This window comes from Acinonyx jubatus, chromosome B1 (genome assembly GCF_027475565.1).
Source record: "Acinonyx jubatus isolate Ajub_Pintada_27869175 chromosome B1, VMU_Ajub_asm_v1.0, whole genome shotgun sequence".
Taxonomy (NCBI): domain Eukaryota; kingdom Metazoa; phylum Chordata; class Mammalia; order Carnivora; family Felidae; genus Acinonyx; species Acinonyx jubatus.
Window position 1 is genome coordinate 38,011,355 of NC_069382.1, and position 18,332 is coordinate 38,029,686.

At 36.4% G+C, this 18,332-nt stretch overlaps 1 protein-coding gene across 7 annotated transcripts in view; it reads right to left on the reverse strand.

Annotated features, from left to right (window-relative positions):
- The window catches only part of PSD3 (pleckstrin and Sec7 domain containing 3), a 780,457-nt gene that overhangs the window by 685,665 nt on the left and 76,460 nt on the right, over positions 1-18,332 (reverse strand). For all 7 annotated transcript variants that reach the window (XM_053216464.1, XM_053216461.1, XM_053216462.1 and 4 more), the window contains one exon: positions 12,974-13,022. The gene's annotated coding sequence lies outside the window, so the exon portion shown is untranslated. The remainder of the gene's footprint in view (positions 1-12,973; positions 13,023-18,332) is intronic.

Below are 18,332 nucleotides of genomic sequence, written 5' to 3' on the forward strand. Positions count from 1 at the left end.
AGGGTCATGTTGACATATGACTAACTGCCTGGGCACCTGCTTCTTCTGCACACAGCACCCCTCCTTGTCACATGCCTTTCCCTCTAAAACCCCCTGGCTTTGCCTGGACAGAGAAGATTGTCTTTGAGACATTAGTCCACCACTTTCCCCAGGCTGCCAGCTTCTTGAATAAAGCATCCTTTCCTTTCTCACCATCATTTGTCTCTCCAGTGTTGATTTTCCAGTGGCAAACCTGAGTTTGGAATCAGCTCTGGTAACAGTATCTTGCATTAGTGTAGTACATTTGTTTTAAGTGATGGACCAATATTGACACATCATTATTAAATAAATAAAGCCCATAGTTTACATTCAGGTTCACTTTTTTTTAAGTTTATTTATTTATTTTGAGAGAGAGAGTGCAAGCAGGGGAGGGGCAGAGAGAGAGGGAGAGAGACAGAATCTTAAGCAGGCTCCACTCTGTCAGTGCAGAGTCCCAGATGGGGCTCGAAATCACAAACCATGAGATCATGACCTGAGATGTAATCAAGAGTCTGATGCTTAACATAGTGATCCACCCAGGCACCCCTCGGGTTCACTCTTTATGTTGTACAATTCTATGGGTTTTGACAAATGTATAAGGATGTGCTGATTGGCTGCTTATTTTCTTTGTAGATTACAGTATCACACAGAATAGTTTCACTGCTCTAAAAATCCCTTGTGTTCCATCTATTCAACTCCCTTCCATTCCCTTCCAAATTCCTGGTAACCACTGATCATTTTACTGTCTCTATAGTTTTGCCTTTTCTAGAATATAATATTGTTAGAAATATATAGTATGTTTCCTTTTCAGGCTGGTTTCTTCCACTTAGCAAAATAATTTTAAGGTTCTTCCATGTCTTTTTATGGCTTGATAGCTCATTTCTTCTTGCCACTGAGTAATATCCCATTTGTATGGATATACTTAAGTTTGTCTGTTTACCTATTGAAGAACATCTTTGTTGCTTCCAAGTTTTGGCAATTATGGATAGAGCTTCTATAAACATTCATATGCAGGTTTTTGTGAGGGTATAAGTTTGGGTAAATATCAAGGAGCATGATTGCTGGACCGTAGGGTAGATTATGTTTAGCTTTGTAAGAAACTGCCAACTGTCTTCTGAAGTGGTGGCAACTTTTGCCTTCCCACCAGCAATGAATGAGAGTTCCTGCTGCTCCACATCCTCTCCAGCATTTGGCATTAGCAGTGTTCTGAATTCTAACAATTCTAACAGCTGTACGGTTTGTGTTCATTTGCAATTACTTGATGAAAGCTTTGATGAAAAATATTGACTATTTTTTCAGATGCTTATTTACCATCTTTATCTTTAGGTTTACTTAAATGCTTTATACTTAAAGTATAGCTTATGCTTTAACTTTTTATATACTTTGGATGCAAGTTCTTTATGAGATATATGTTTTGCAAATGTTTTCTCCAAGTTTTTTGGCCTACCCTTTCATTCTCTTCACAACATCTTTCACAGAGCAGAAGTTGTAAATTTTAATGAAACCCAACTTCATGGATTTTTTCTTTCATGGATTGTTTTTGTTGTTGTATGTAAAAAGTCATCACCAAATACACAAGTTAGATTTTCTCATGTTATCTTTTAAAAGTTTTATCATTTTGTTATTTAGATTTAGATCTAAAATCCATTTAGGCCTAATCTTTGGGAAAGGTGTGAAGTCCGTGTCTAGATTCATTTTTTCTATGGGGACGTCCAGTTGTCCCAGCATCATTTGTCTAAATGACTATCCTTTCTCTGTTGAATTGCCTTTGCATCTTTGTCAAAGATTAAATGACTATATTTATATGTGTCTATTTCTGGACTTTATATTCTGTTCCACTGATCTGCTGTCTATTCTTTTACCAATACTGAGCTGTTTTGATTTCTATAGCTTTATGGTCTTGAAGTTAAGTAATGTGAGTCCTTCAATATTGTTCTTCTCTTTCCACATTATGTTGGATATTGTGGGTATTTTGCCTCTCCATATAAACTTTAACATTAGTTTGCTGATAACCACAAAATAATTTTCTGGGATTTTAATTGAGATTGCATTGTATCTGTAGATACTATACAGTGGGAAGCACTGACATCTGACAATATTGAATCTTCTTATCCGCGAATATGGAATATCTTTCCATTTATTTATATCTTTGATTTCTTCCATCAGAGTTTTTTAGTTTTCCTCATAGAGATCTTGTACATATTTTGTTAGGTTACATAAGGAACCTCAGGTACCTAAGTCTGTCTTTTCTTTTCTTTCTTTTTCTTTTTCTTGGTGGGGGGGGAGGGTGGCTGATGTAAATGGTACTACATTTTTAATTTCAAATTTCAATCGTTTATTGCTGATATGTAGGAAAGCAATAGGCTTTTGTATCCTCTTGTATCCTCAAATCTTCATATAATTGCTTATTAGTTCTAAGAATGCTTTGATTTCAGATAAACAACAAAGTTTTTTCCATAGTTTAAGTATGTCCCAACTATTGCTTATGCAATACTAAAACAAACAAAATATTGGTACCTGAAATTCAAATTTAACTGGGTATCTTGTATTTTATTTGCTAAATTTGGCACCCCTATCCATTTTTCATCTCACCAAGCTCATATTTGCTTTGGAGAATTCATCAATTAGTTCTTCTTTGTGTAATGCCCTTTCCCTTATTCTCCATGGTTGGCTTGTTCTTGTTTTTCAGAACTCAGTGTAAATGTCATCTCCTCAGAAAGGCCTTCCTGGTCCAATCCCAAAGTGTCCTTCTCTATCACATTAGCCTATTTTAAGCTTTGCTTAGCACTTGTCACTGAATGACTTATTGACTAATTGATCCACTGCTTGATTTTCTGCTCCCTCCCCACAGTTGACACATCTCACTAAAATGTCTTTTCTTATTTAGCCCTGTACCCTTAATGCCTAAAATGGTGCCTGGCACATAGTAGGTGCTCAATAAGATATTTGTTAAATTGGTGACTGACTGAAAGTACTTTAAGTCACAAAGCTAAGTCATGATTTAATCCTTTGTGTTCATATCCAATCACCAAATCATGTCCCAAATCTCACCAAACATATAGCTGAGTACTACTCAGCCATAAAAAAGAATGAAATCTTGCCATTTGTGACAACATGGATGAGCCAAAAGAATATAATGCTAAGTAAAGTATGTCAGACAAAGACAAATACTATATGATATAACAAGTATCAAGTTATCTAAGATTTTGAAAAACAGTAAACTTTGCTACAATGTTCATGATTACTCTATTTTTTTCTTATAATCCATAAGGCAAGTTCAATAAAAATTACACATATACAATTTATTTTTGTATATTTTCTTTGGTCTCAAATAATTTGTAGAACTTGGAAGGAAAAAGAAGGCAGAATCCAAAGTCTGTTTCAATCTTCTGAACATTTAAAACAACAAAATTCAATAGAAGACAGAACCTAAGATTTAGATTAAGTTTAGCCTTGAGATGGCTTGGGTTTAGGTAGTGTGGGTAAGCCTCTTGTCTTCTCAGGTCACTACCGTACCAGAGAAGGAAAATGTAAGCAATCGTGTCTCACTGGATTGTTAAAAAGTCAAGCAAGAGAATGTGCCTTAAAGAATTTTGAAACTCTAAAGCAGAGCTCAAACTTGTACTCAAGTCAACAGATGTGTTCAGATTTTGTGTATGCTTCGACCCACATGTTGCTTTAACATTTTTTTACCTGCTTGCTAACCTTTTTTAAAAGGACATTTCTTCTGAAAACCTGGATTTCTGTCTCCTCTGGGCAGCTGTCAGACTGACATTCCCAGGAGCACACCCGTCAGGACTGCTCACCCACCACGGAGGCCAGCTGACAGGGGCCGCTGATCATTGCGCCTGCCTCTTGCACTGGAATTTTTCTTATAATGAAGTGAAGAGAAAAATGAAGCATTTCTTAGGTTTGTGTCTTTATCAAAAGTTAGAAAATGAAAGCTAGATTGAGAGGATCATATGGCTCAAGAAAAATGAGAGGAGTGTGTTTCTTTGCAGAAGAATGTGTTTACATGAATATGCTAAGAGTAGGCTTACACGTTTAGTATGCAAATAAATTTCATCTGTGTTAAAAGCATGTCCTAAGATGCTTTTACAAAACAAATCCAGCCTACATGTTGTGATCCATACTCCATCATGTTATACAACGTTAACAACTGTTACATCAGCATCCCCTTATCTATTATTTACTTCTCCTCTTTTCTTCTGTTTAGCGGGATATGAATTGTTTTTGTGGCCATTAGATTTCTTTGCCGCCTTAGCACACTCTGTCATAAAACTTTGTAGTATTATCTAATAAGCTTCAAGTGTCTCCAATATGAGTATGAATTGCTTATTTTTAATCTCCCCACATTTCCAGCCTTAGATTCCTGTTCATATTGGGGACTATGTGGTCACGAAATGAAAGGACAGTTCACCATCTGCTGCAGGAAATCACTCATGTACCATGTGAAAACTCACTCACAGCATGAGATTGATTATAAAGCCCAGAAGTCAGCCAGGTTGTTTTTCCTCCTAGAAGATACCACTATTGGTTTTTATTACCTCCCTTGCAGGTCATATATTCACACTTAATTTAGTGGCATTTAAGCGCCCAAACACCCAGACTAGGAACTCAGAGCTACCTTTGGGTCTTCCTTCTGCTTCACCTTCCACATTAATTTAGCTATTATATCTCATGAATTATACTTAAAACTATTTCTGGAATCTGTCTCATTTTCTTCATACTTACTGAAAAATACCATTGTAAAAACTTTTAAACATTTTTTCCTGTCTTTCCCCCACCTGTTGTGTTCTTTGTGCTGTATATATATTTGCATATCATAAACACACACAACACACACACAAATGGTATAACCACCCCTCTATGGCACCTTCAAGATCTGGGCCCTTGTGTATCCCCTCAAGCTCAACTTTGATCATTTTATACCTCATTCAGACCCCACTCATTCTTTAATGAATTTTATAAATATTTATTGAATGTCTATAATATTCTTATTGTTATTTTAGGTTCTGAGGATACAGCAGTGAACAGAAGCAGACAAAAATCTATATCTTTCTGGAACTTATACTCTGGAGATGGGTTCTAGATGGCAGATAATAAACAAAATAAATACATAGAATATAGAATGTGTTTGATAGTTATATGTGATATGAAAAATAAAAAAGAAGAGATTGCAATCTATATAGGGGTATTAAGAAGACTTACTGAGAAGGTTTATTGAATAAAAAGTGGAGGGTGTAGAACAAGTGTGCCTGGGAGAGGCTGGAGGAAGAGCTAGATGCCTGTGGGTGGAGAGGAGGGGGCAAGAAGAGGAAGTAGAGGGAAGGGAAGCAGAATGAGGAGAGGAGAAGTGTCCAATAATTCAGGACTGCAGGGAGGACTTTAGCTTTTTCTTTAGGTGAAATGAGAGTCAAGGTGGGTTTGATCTGGACAAGTACATGATCTGTCTTACTGTAGAAACAGATCACTCTGCTATGTAGATAATAGATTGAAGTGAGGCAACCCTGCCAGAGGTGATGGTGCCTTGGACCAGGATGGAAGCAATAGAGCTAGTGAGACATGATCAGGTCTGGATCCTTTCAGGGGATCCAGAAAGATTTTCTGAAACCTTGTAAATGGAGTATGGAGGGTATTCAATAGTAACTTCTAGGCATTTGGTTTGAGCAACTGAAGGATGTGGTTGCCATAAACTACAAAAAGGAAGACCATGGGAGGAGCTGGTGGAAAGTGGAGAGTGGAGGAATAAGAAGCTCAACTTGGGGTGTATTAAATTTGAGATGCTTATTAGATATCTAACTGGACATGTTGAATAGACAGTTTGGGATATGTATCCTCCACATCCAAGAAGAGCAGTATTCTTGCTTCCCTTCAATATCTCATTCTTTCATGTTTATATGCCATTCTGTACTTGCTTAAATGTGCTTTCCTCTTGACCTTCACTTTACCTCTTATTCCAATGCATTTTAATTACTATTTTAACTTCTCTCTTCCTTTCACCATACTGTTCCACTACTCACCCTCAGCATAATGCCTAATGCAAAATAAATAATCAAGAAAAGCCCATTGAATAATTGAATCCTAGGAGGGCCATAATCTCCTATGTTCACTTGTTAGATTTCTTAATATATGTTGCTATTTTTCCTGTCCCACAAAATGAACTGTTTGGCATATATTGATTTAATCAATGTGAATTATATTCTATTTTTGTTGATGTGCCTTTTTTTCATATTCCCTTGGGCATCAATTTATCAAGGATGAGTAATATCTGGCACATAGAGTCTCTAATAGTTTCCTTTTGTTATTAGATCAATGATTGAGTAATTGAGAAAGAAAATATCTAGAAAAAGAATGCCCAATTCCTTGAAAATGGTGCTAAAGAGAAGGCATGGCAGAATAAAATATTAACAATGAAATTGCTTTGGGGTCACTTGAATCCTTGTTCATGGACACTTGACACCACTTTTATAGTATATGTTCAGCAGCCAGTATCTTCATAATGGTAGTTTGACCTCTGGATATTGGGTGCAATTATTGTGACTTTATTTAATGTTTGCTGTATTTTAGAAGACACATTAAAAAAAAACTCATCTTAACAAACAGATTCTCCCTCCCACCTCTCTACCTTCACCCAAATCCCCAAATCCTCACCTATCTTCAAATCCTTCTCCAGAGCCTAACCCGGTTAGTAGTTATTTTCTCCCAGTTTTTCAGAGACTGTCTAAGCCTTAATTAATATATATCCTTTTTTTTACATAAATGGGACCCTATTACATAATTCTTCTATCACATCACTCTCTTTCATAATAGGTTGTAATAATCATGTGTGCTAATACACTTGTTTCTTTTCAAGAGCTCCAAAACATTACACAGTATGTATGGGCCATAATCTAATTAAAAATATCCTATTGTTGGGCATTTATTGCTGGATTTATTGTTGCAATAAAAAATGCTGTAGCGAACATGTATGCCTATATATACATATATACAAATACAAAAGCATTCAGAAACTTATAATATGTATATGTATGTATATGAATATATAGATATATGTGTATATATACACATAAAGTTCATATATATATATTTCATGCTAATTGTCTATAGGATACTTTTTAAAAGAGCATTTGCTGTTATAATTTTTGAGATATAATTGACCAACTCTGAGAAACCCAGCAAGATACACTAGCATCCACAAAGACATGCTGCACAAAATTTAATCAGTACCCAGATTTCTATTATTGAAGCCTCATTAACCAAGTCATCTACACTCATTTTCTAGATTGCTGGCTGGCTAAAGAGCAAGTAGCAGATGTTGACCTTGCAAAGGTTAACTTAATAGAGTTGAATTTGATTCAGATTCAATCACTGCTTCCACAGCTGTTCTGTGGGCCAAATAGTAGGCTATAGAGGTGATGTCATGGTGTTGCATTGCAAGGTTTGATGCTCAAACATGACTCACACCTATGCCCTGAAAGACTCTATTGTCATTTTGCTCCTGGGTGGAGCAGGGATTTGACTCACTCACTGATTCAGTCCACCAGCACAGCCTCAAATCTGCTGATGGACCTTCCATGTGAGGATATTAACTCCAACATACCCTCTTCTCCAGCAAGTAGGTAAAGGTACAGAGAGCCCCAACCTACGATAGTCTTTTGCTCTGCAAAATATAGCTTATTCTTGGAGTTCTCCATCCCTTCCTCCTCTTTTCCCCACTCCACCCCACTACCCAGCTCCCTAATGGTACTTTAAACAGAAAGAGGTCATTTAAGTATAATTTAACAAACATGGTATGTGTAATATTGTGGCTAAGCATTTCAGTTAAATCCATGTGCTTAATTATAGATATATAATTTATCTGTAAATAAATCATGCTAGGGTGAGTGCAGTTTGAGCCTCAATCCCTCCTTACCAAGGAGATAATAGTTTCACAGCTTGGATGTGAACAAGCTTCATGGCTTTTTTTGTTTGTTTTGTTTTGTTTTTTGAGAGAGAGGGGGAGCAAGAGTGCAAATGGGGGAGGGACAGAGGAAGAGGAAGAGAAGTCTCAAGCAGGCTCCGTGCCCAACGGAGCCAATGAGGGACTCCATCCCATGACCGTGATATCATGACCTGAGCCAAAATCAAGAGTTGGACACTTAACAGACTAAGTCACCCAGGCACCCCTAGCTTCATGTTTTGATTGGATTCCTTATCCTCTGTTACAGCTCCAGGTTTTCTATTGCTCCCAGAATCACTTCTTTACGTGTTCTGGTTGACATGTTTATGAATGTCACAAGGAAATTTTCTTGCTGCCAATTCTTGGTCTTTTAATGTATTCCTTTGCTTTCCTTTCTAAGAGATGCTTCAGCTTCTTCCCAAATATTCCCTTTTCTTCTCATTTTCCTGGTAGTGTCAGCATCTGCATTAAATCAATGTCTTGTCTGTGTTTGTTTAGATCTGTCTTTCCAGAGATTTCTCTGGGACTGTCTCTTTTCATGGAGTGAGAGGCTATTTCTTTGCCATGCAGGAAATCTCATCAGTAGGTCAGGAAAGACCAGCATTCAGGCATAGTCATCAGGAAGAGTGTTCCCTCTCCAATACACACACACACACACACACACACACACACATGCACACAAACACACACTAAAATGAGCTCTGTTTATGCTAATTACCATTTATGCATTTTTAAAAGCTACTTGAGATTGGCAGAAAGTTCCTCTTAGCACCTTCCCTTTTTATTCCTGTACTGCATCCTCAGGCTGCCCTGAGGTTTGGAATGTCAGCAGATGGGAGGGATGGAACAGACATGCTTAAGTAGAAGAGGTGAAGCAGGAGGAAGACATGTTTGATTCATCATCTCGGTAGAATGTTGTTACAGCTTGGGCTGGGATAAGGTTATGATCTTATTCCTTGGGGTAGAGCTATAGATTTTAGCCTTAGCTGCTTTTCCTAAAAGCGTGTTCTACTCTCACCTCTTCTTTCTATGATTTTGAAAGTGCAACTGGTCAAGAAGAACCAATGGCACAAATGTGCCATATATCAACACACACTGACTCTTGCTCTCACAAAAAAAGTCAGTTAGGAGAGGGAGATCTTGGAGACAGGATCTTAATAGAAGATCTGGACTATGGTTTCCATCTGCTATTTTCTAGCCGTCTGGCAACCTCTCCTGCCCTCCTGTGCATAATCATCTAAAGGCAGAAGGCTGGCTTGGGCTTCACAAGGTCCCTTCTATCTCTAATACCTATTATCCAAGCTCTTAGTTTAGTTAATCTGTTGATGCCCTTATCCTACCCCCAAAAAGACAGAAGTAGAAATAAGTGATTACTAGGTGCCATGAAGTGAAGTGGATCACATTAATGGAAAAGCTTCTGTAAGTTAAATGGTATAGATCAAATCAGATGACCCTCTAAACCCTGGGATTCCTTGAGTATATTTTTAGTTAGAAACAATAATGTAATAGTGGTGACATGAGACCATGTAAAATGTGCTCAGCACAGTGTTTAGAACATAGTCAGGCACCAAGAAATGAGAGTTTCTAATAAAAAAAATAATGATTTTGTTGTTAACTTTTTATAGAAAATTCCTCACATGATGTACATAGGCAGGTATATTATCTATCTTTGGTATCCACTGAGCAAACAGGTATATATATTTTAATATTATATGTTATCTCTATGAAATATGCCTTACTTCAGTACCTCATAATTATAGTCTAATTTTACTGCAGCAAATAAAAAGTTTAGGGACATGTTTGCTCAGAAGACAGGATGGTCTTTCCCGTTAGGCATACCTATCATCTGCAGGTGTAAGCTACACAGCATTAAAATAATTGTCCTGCATTTTGTCACAAGAACACTGTTGTTCTCACTTTTAAAACAAAATTCAAGGGGTGGATGTGTGGCTCAGTCTGTTAAGCATCTGACTCTTGGCCTCAGCTCAGGTCTTGATCTCAAGGTTGTAAGTTCCAGCTCCACAATGGGCTCCATGCTGGGCTTGGAGCCGACTTAAAAAAAATAAATTAAAAAAAAAGAAAAAGAAATAAAACAAACTTCAAGTATATCAATAAAATAATGATACTTCTATATACTCACTTCTTAATGCATTGATAGAATTCTTCTTTCTAAATTTTAAAAATCAGTTTATTACTAATAAAGCAAAAATCACATTCCAGAGCATTCTTTCCCCCTCTGTCCCCATTAGCTCTCTTTTTCCTTGGCCACACCAAAGGACTGCCATGCAGGGTTGTGCTAGCACAGAGATACTGGGGAGAGGAGCTGATGGATCAGGTTAAGAGGGGGAGACGTCATTTATATGTCTCCCATGTAACTGTAATGGGGTTTAATTGCGTGTGACAGGCTGGATGCAAAATTCCAGGAAACTGAGAATTTTCCCTAGTGAAAACAGTGAAGAATGACAAGCTGGGTTGGCCTGAATCAGTAATAGAAACTCCAAGGCACAACTTGACATGATGAGGTTTAGCTGAAAACTGTTTGAAAACAGTCTGGAAAGTGTCTCCTAGGTTGTCATTAGGAAAGAAACAGCCCTGAATAAAACCAATTCTCAGAAGAGTCTTATCCTACATAGATGTGCTCAACCACATGGCTGTCTTTCCACCCTACACCTACACTCAACCCAGAGATGGTAGTGACTGTCAAAAGTCAGGTCCTGATAATGGAGTATGGAATATGTGTGTAGATAATATATAGAGTATGTTGGTGGAACTGAAAACAAGATTTATGAGACTTCAAATGAAATCTAATGTATGTTACTTAAATCCTATTCATAATTCTAATTCCTAACAATTATATAAATTCTGCATTCTATAGAGCATTTCCCTATATTATCTTCCTTAATCCTTAAAACAATCTCATATAGTAGGCAGAGCAAATCATATCATCCTTACAATTGAGATAATGGAAACTCAGTGTGGTTAAGAAAATTACCACAACATCATACAGGTTGTCAGATTTTCTTATAGGTTCAGTAATTTCACCAGAATCTAAGAAACTACAAAGTTTCTAAGTGTTAGCTTTGAGAACTTATGTTAACCTAAAAAACTTACCATAAAACAATGATGTTTAGAAGTCAATGGAGTATTGTAGGTCCATTTCATTTTATTTATTAATTTTTAATTTTTAAAATGTTTATTTATTTATTGAGAGAAAGAGCGCAAACAGGGGAGGGGCAGAGAAAGACATGCACACAGAATCCAAAGCAGGCTCCAGGCTCTGAGCTGTCAGCACAGAGCATGATGCCAGGCTCAAACCCACAAACCATGAGATCATGACCTGAGCCCAAGTTGGACGCTTAACTGACTGAGCCACCCAGGAGCCCCTCATTTTATTTTTTAACTTTATGTATTTATTTTGAGGAGGGGGGAAAGGCAGAGAGAGAGGGAGAGGGAGAGAATCCCAAGCATGTTCCACACTGTCAGAGCAGAGCCCAACATGGGGCTCAAACCCATGAACCATGAGATTGTGACCTGAGCTGAAGTTGGATGCTTAACCTACTTAACCACCCAAGTGCCTCATCTCATTTTAAACAGAGTAGGTGAGATTCCATATTTCCAGAAAAAAGAAAATTGGGTTGAGTGGGAATTATTTACTTTATAAAGGAAATCTTAATTTATCAAAAGAATGTGATATGACTAGTTTAAATAACAAGTAATTCCTTTAAGTGTACACTAGAATATTTTAAAATTCCTTTATTGATATATATGTACTGATACATTTTAGGTAATCAAATTTATTGTAAGTAAGCAAACTACCACATATAAAGAATTCCTATAAATCAATAAGAAAAAGCAAACAAAATTAAAATGGACAAAATGTATTGCCAGTTGAGTCATAGAAGATAAAGCCCAAAAGGTCAACAAACACCTGCTTAAGAAGGAATGTTAGTTCCTACCTTCTTCCCTTCTTCCTGGACACATGGTTGTCCAGCGAAGGACTACATTTCCCAGCATCCTGCTAAGGATGCACCTACGCCTCTATAAAACTAAGTAGGGCCAGTGGAATGTGAGTGGAAGGGATGTGTGCAGCTTCTGCCTTATTTGCCTATGAACAATGTTTTTCCAAAAATTCTCTAATCTTTTCCCAAAAGTTGGTATGTGGCAACAAGCTAACTATAACCATGAAGACAAGGATGATGACCTACAGGATAGTAGTGTAACAAAAGGAAAGATCCTTGAATAACTGTGGAGTCAAGCCACCTTACCAGCCTGGACTACCCAACATAAGATTGTTATACAAGAGAGAAATGTCCTTTTTAAAAACTACTATATCTGTGTGGCCTATGTGTTACAGTAGCTTAGCCTTCACCCTAATATAATGTTCAAACTAACTAGTAATCCATGAAGTGCCAGTTAGAACCAAGTTCTTTTTCATACCCTAAGGTTGATGACATTTAAAAATCCCTGTGATACTCTAAATTGGCAATATGAAAATAAGAAATACTCATATATGAAAATATGAAATATTTTCAATATGAAAATAAGAAATACTCATATATTTCTACCTGAAGTATGAATTGGTACAACTTAGGGAATAATTTGTAGTATTTGTCAATATTACTAATGTAGAAAATTACCATCCCTTACAATTCATTTGTTTTAATTCTGAGCATTGTAATTTTACATACTCAGATATATCTAGAGCAGTTACAACATCACTTGTATTACCAAAATTTGAAAGCAACTTAAAAGTCTATTAATAAGAGGATGGATAAATAAGTTGTGGTATTTTCAAATAATTGAGCACAATCAGCAGTTATAAAAAATGAACCACCTCTATATGTAACAATATGAATAAACTTCATAAACATAATGTGAGAGAAAAGGAAGATGAAGAATATGTATAATATGGTAGTAGTAGGTAAAATTCAAAATATGAAAAGCATAATTATTGCTTTGACTACATATATATTGTAATAAAGTTATGAAAATGCAGTCTGGAAGAATACATACCAGATTCTTCATAGTGGTGTCTCTGGGGAAGGAAGACAAGGAGGTGGATCTGTGAAGACAAACAAGGAGGACTTCAACATTGTTCATAATGTTTTATTTCCTTTGTGGAAAATGTCATGAAAAATTGTTAATATTTGTAATTATGGCTATTGGGGTACAATCAATGGTGTGCTGGATCTGGATCACACAGGGAGAGTGAATTTTGTGCATCTCTCCCCAACTCCCTTTTCAAGGATGTCACCACGATGGCTTGAATTGGCCACAGGGGAAGTACTTACATCACAGAAATCAGCAAATGGTACAAAGCAGAAGTTTTTTATTCTTCCGGAGAGTCAGTTGTTAACCTTGACTAGCACACTTCTGGGTACAATGTATCTATTAAATTAATCTTACTACTTTTAATAATTTTTAAAATTTTCAAAATATAAAAAATTATAGTTCTAGCTTTAACTTTTCAGGATTTTTTCTTTCTTTTTCTTTTATTTTCTTTCTTTTTTTTTCTTTTGCACAAAACATCCTGCATATGTGTCTTGCTGGGGGTTGGGAGAAATTTTGGACTTTCTACTTACTGCACAATTTCAAGAGCAACTGTCTTCAAATCATATATGACATCCCTATGTGGTAAGAAACTTCCTGTCTCTTCTCAAAGAAGATGGCGTCTTTCATAACTGCCAGAATGCCTACACTTATCTCATGAAATTTTAGTTGTTGAACCACAATTTTGACCTCTACTTGTATAAAAATAAATCCTGATTAAAAATGGTTATGATATTGCCTTGAAAGTCTATATGGTTTCAACAACCTCTGCACCCATAATGTAGGGTGTAATGTAATTATGCTTTCTGAACCCAAAATCAGGACATGTGGTCATACAAGTATGGAGGACTGTGGGCAGGATGCTTGACTTCAGTCCTGTCATTAAGATTCTGGGCTTTCAATCACTGCAACCACATTACAGATAACAAAGTCTACTTGTTCCCTATTAATCAGATAAGAGTACTCTGTTAACCTTAATCCTTGAAATGATTATTTTTAAATAACTTCCAATTTTTTATTAAAAAGTAAAATATATTAAGTAAAATATATAAATATAAAAATATATAAATATAAAAGTATAATATATAGAAAACATAGTTGTGAAAAGAGAAGTAAATAAAATAAAATCACCCACCCATAATTTCATGACCCAGAGACAACAACTGTTAATAGTTCAATAAATAACTTTTCAGCTTATCTTTTGTGTATATATATTTTTTCTTTTCAAAATAAGATTAAATCATGTACACTGGGTTTTTTTAATTGAGGTCTAGTTGACATACAATGCTACATTATTTTCAGGTGTACAAAATAGTGATTTCACAAGTCTATACTTTATTCTATGCTCACCCTCACCACAAGTGTAGCTACCACTGGTCACCATACAACGTTATTACAATACCATTAACTGTATTCCCTATACTGTACCTTCCTTCCCCATGATTTATTCATTGCCTACATATACACGGCTTTAACTGGCCTTTTCCACATGAGACTCTATCATTAGTTTATTGCCATGTCATTTAATTTTCTTCAGAAGTGTTATTTTTATAACTACATAGCATTATATAACAATAATCAAATTCATTTTACCCATTCTTCCACTGTTAAATATTTGGATTATCTGCAATTCTTCCATATAATAAGCAATGATGTGATCTTCATCCTAGTAACTCTGCATACACCTCTTTTCCTTTCTTTGGGATAAATCTTTTAAATTTTTAAAAATGTTTTATTTATTTTTGAGAGAGACAGAGACAGAGTATGAGTCAGGGAGGTGCAGCGAGAGAGGGAAACATAGAATATGAAGAAGATTCCAGGCTCTGTCAGCACAGTGGGGCTCTAACTCATGAACCGCGAGATCATGACCTGAGCCGAAGTCGGATGCTTAAATGACTGAGCCACCCAGGTGCCCCTGGGATAAATCTTAATCATGTAATTTCTGAGTCAAAAATTAGGAATACTTTTCAAACATTTTCAGTGATTATCTTTATGAAAATTGGTTATTCATGTAGAAACTTTATATCATACACAAAAATACATTTCAAGTGTACTAAAAACAAATGTAAAGAGTAAAACTGTTGATTTCAGAGTAAAATTTATAAAGATACCTTTTATAACACCAGGTTCAGGGGTGGGGAAGAGAAAAATACAATCAACAGATGTAACAATAAATACTTTTGAGTATAATAAAATGTAAAACTTTTGTATGACAAAAGACACAATAAAAGACTAAGGACAGACTAGGAGAAAATATATGCAACCCATAGAATGTAAAGAATTAGGATCCAGAACATAAGAACACTTATAAACCAGTAAGAAAAATATAAGTAATACAATAGAAAACCGGGCAGACAATACGAAAGTCAAGCCATAAAAAAAGGAATCTGAACAGTTAATAAACTTAGGAGATGTGCTCAAATTTACTAGTAATAAACAAAATGTAAATTAAACTAACAAACTGGATCACATCCATCAGAGTAGCAAAAAATTTTAGTCTGACATCAAATTTAACAAGAATGTGATATAAATGGGACTCTCACAAGTTGCCAATGAGAAAGTAAATTGGTTCAAACATATGGAGGAGCAACTTGGTGATATTTATGAAAGCTCACAATGTTTGCTCTTGGGGTCTACCAGGATGAGTCAAGTCAGGTGCCCAGGGCACGACATTGAAGGAGACATGCACTCTCAGGGTCATATGAGTGCAGGTTAGCACCTGAGAATGAAGTCCTCCTGAAAACTGTGCTCCATGTACTTTGCTTGCCTCACCCTGGTCCCAGCCCTGATGTACATGTCCCAAAAGCCAATACTCCATTTCTAAATATATACTCACCAGTTCATTCACATGTGCTCTAAGAGACACGAACAAGAATTTCATTGCAGCATTGTTCATAAAAGTGAAAATTGGAAACAATCCAAATGTCCAATAATAAAAGAATATACATATATATATATATAGCATTTTCATTGAATAGTATATTATAAAATAGTTTAAATTAATAGAGTTACATGTATCAACATGGCTAAATCTCATAATAAATCTCAAAAACATAATTTTGAATGAACAAAGTGAGTTGCAGAATGATAAATTTGGTATGATTCACTTACATAAAGCTTGAGACATGCTTTATAATATTATTAATTATTTATAGACACATTCATAGATAGTGTAAGACAAAAAAGTCATCTGAATGATAAACACTAAATTCATATTAGTTCTTTCTGTAAAAAGAGAGGGAGAATTAGGGTCAGAGTAATAAATGTAAAAGGTTTCTTTAACTGTTAAGTTTTTTGTTTTTTTTTTTTTTTTGAGAAAGAGTGAGAGTGCTAGTGCAAGCCAGGGAGAGGGATGGGAGAGGGGCAGAGAGAGAGAGAGAGAGAGAGAGAGAATCTTAAGCAGGCTCCCTGCTTAAGCAAGGAGCTTGATGTGGGGCTCAGTCCCATGATCCTGGGATCATGACCTGAGCTGAAATCAAGGTCAGACACTCAACCAACTGAGCCACCCAGGCAGACACCCCAAGATTTTTTTTTAAGTATCTGAAGCAAATACAACCAAATGTTAGGACTTCTTAAAGTTGGGTTGTGCACTCCTGGGTGTTCATTAAATTATTTTCCACAGTTGTATGTGTGTTTGGATATTTAATAATTTTTAAAATGACTAAAAATGTTAAAGTTCATATTCACCTCCATAACTAGATGACTTTGGGAAAGTCAATTAACTTTTCCTGAATATCAGTTTATTTGTTCTCTAACATAATTATACAACTATATCCCAAGTCATAGAGTGATAGCCACTGCATTTTCTAACTCCACAGAGATTTTCTTGCTGTGTGTTAAACCTGGCTCAGCTTTTGAACTACTCCTAAGGTCTGGTAGGCTGTACTCATTAAATAGTGGGGCCCAGAATGGGTCCTATGCCATGAGATTCAGAACTGGATATGCCTAGGGTGTTCACTGAACTGTAATTCCATTTTCACCCTATTATCCTCACCTCTCAGGTATTGTGGTCGACACAATGACATACCACCCAAATCTCCTTGAAGGAAGGACTTCTTGCCCACTGCTGGGAGTATGTCAGCAGACAGTCTCTGGTTGCCAGCCCCTCCAGAGATTACTTCAGCTACAAAGAGCCACCTCATTCAAGGTCAAGCCTTTCCCAGAGTAGCGCATATCCAGTGACTAATAGAAGTTGGTACATAACCATCTAACAGTTTTGGCCCAACCCAGGATGACTACAACAGGGGATTTTAGGTTAGCTCCAAAGCTTCCTGTGGGATTGGTTAAGGCTGTTGCAGCTTGACCTCTCCTTCCCTTCCACAGGTACCAAGAGCATTCCCTAATTAATATTCTGTGGGCTAAACTCTGTTTCAGGGTCTGTTTCCTGGAGAATGAAACTTGTGAGGTTGGTATCAGGAGTGGGATGACAAAGGTAATATGGGGTTTTGGAACTGGATTGCTTGCCATCTGGTTAGCAATGAGGAGCTTCTAATCAGTGATAAACTGAGCACAAGTAGTCCTTGGCAAAACTGGCTATCTACAGTGGATTGAATAGTGTTCTCCCCCACCATCCATATTCATGTCCATCCAGAACTGCAGAAGATGACCTTATCTGGAAATAGGGTCTTTGACTTTATTATACCATACACAAAAATAAATTCAAAATGGATTAAATACTTAAATGTGTGACAGGAAACCATCAAAATACTAGAGGAGAACACAGGCAGCCACCTCTTTGACATCAGCCATAGCAACCTCTTACTAGATATGTCTCCTGAGGCAAGGGAAATAAAAGCAAAAATAAACTATTGGGACATCATCAAAATAAAAGCCTTCTGCCCAGCAGAGGAAACAGTCCACAAAATGACAGCCTGTGGAGTGGGAGAAAATATTTGCAAATGACATCTCTGATAAAAGGCTGATATCCAAAATCTATAAAGAACTTATTAAACTCAACACCCAAAAAACAAAAATCCAATTTAAAAATGGGAAGAAGACATGAATAGACATTTTTCCAAAGAAAACATACAGATGGCTAACAGACACATGAAAAGATGCTCAACATCGCTCATCATCAGGGAAATACAAATCAAAACTACACTGAGATATCACCTCACTCCAGTCAGAATGGCTAAAATTAACAACACAAGAAACAATAGGTGTCAGTGAGGATGTGGAGGAAGGGAAACCCTCCTGTACCCTCCTTTCATTCCTGTGGGAATGAAAACGTGTGCAGCCACTCTGGAGAACAGTATGCAGGTTCCTCAAAAAGTTAAAAATAGAACTATCCTATAACCCAGCAATTGTACTACTCGGTTTTTAC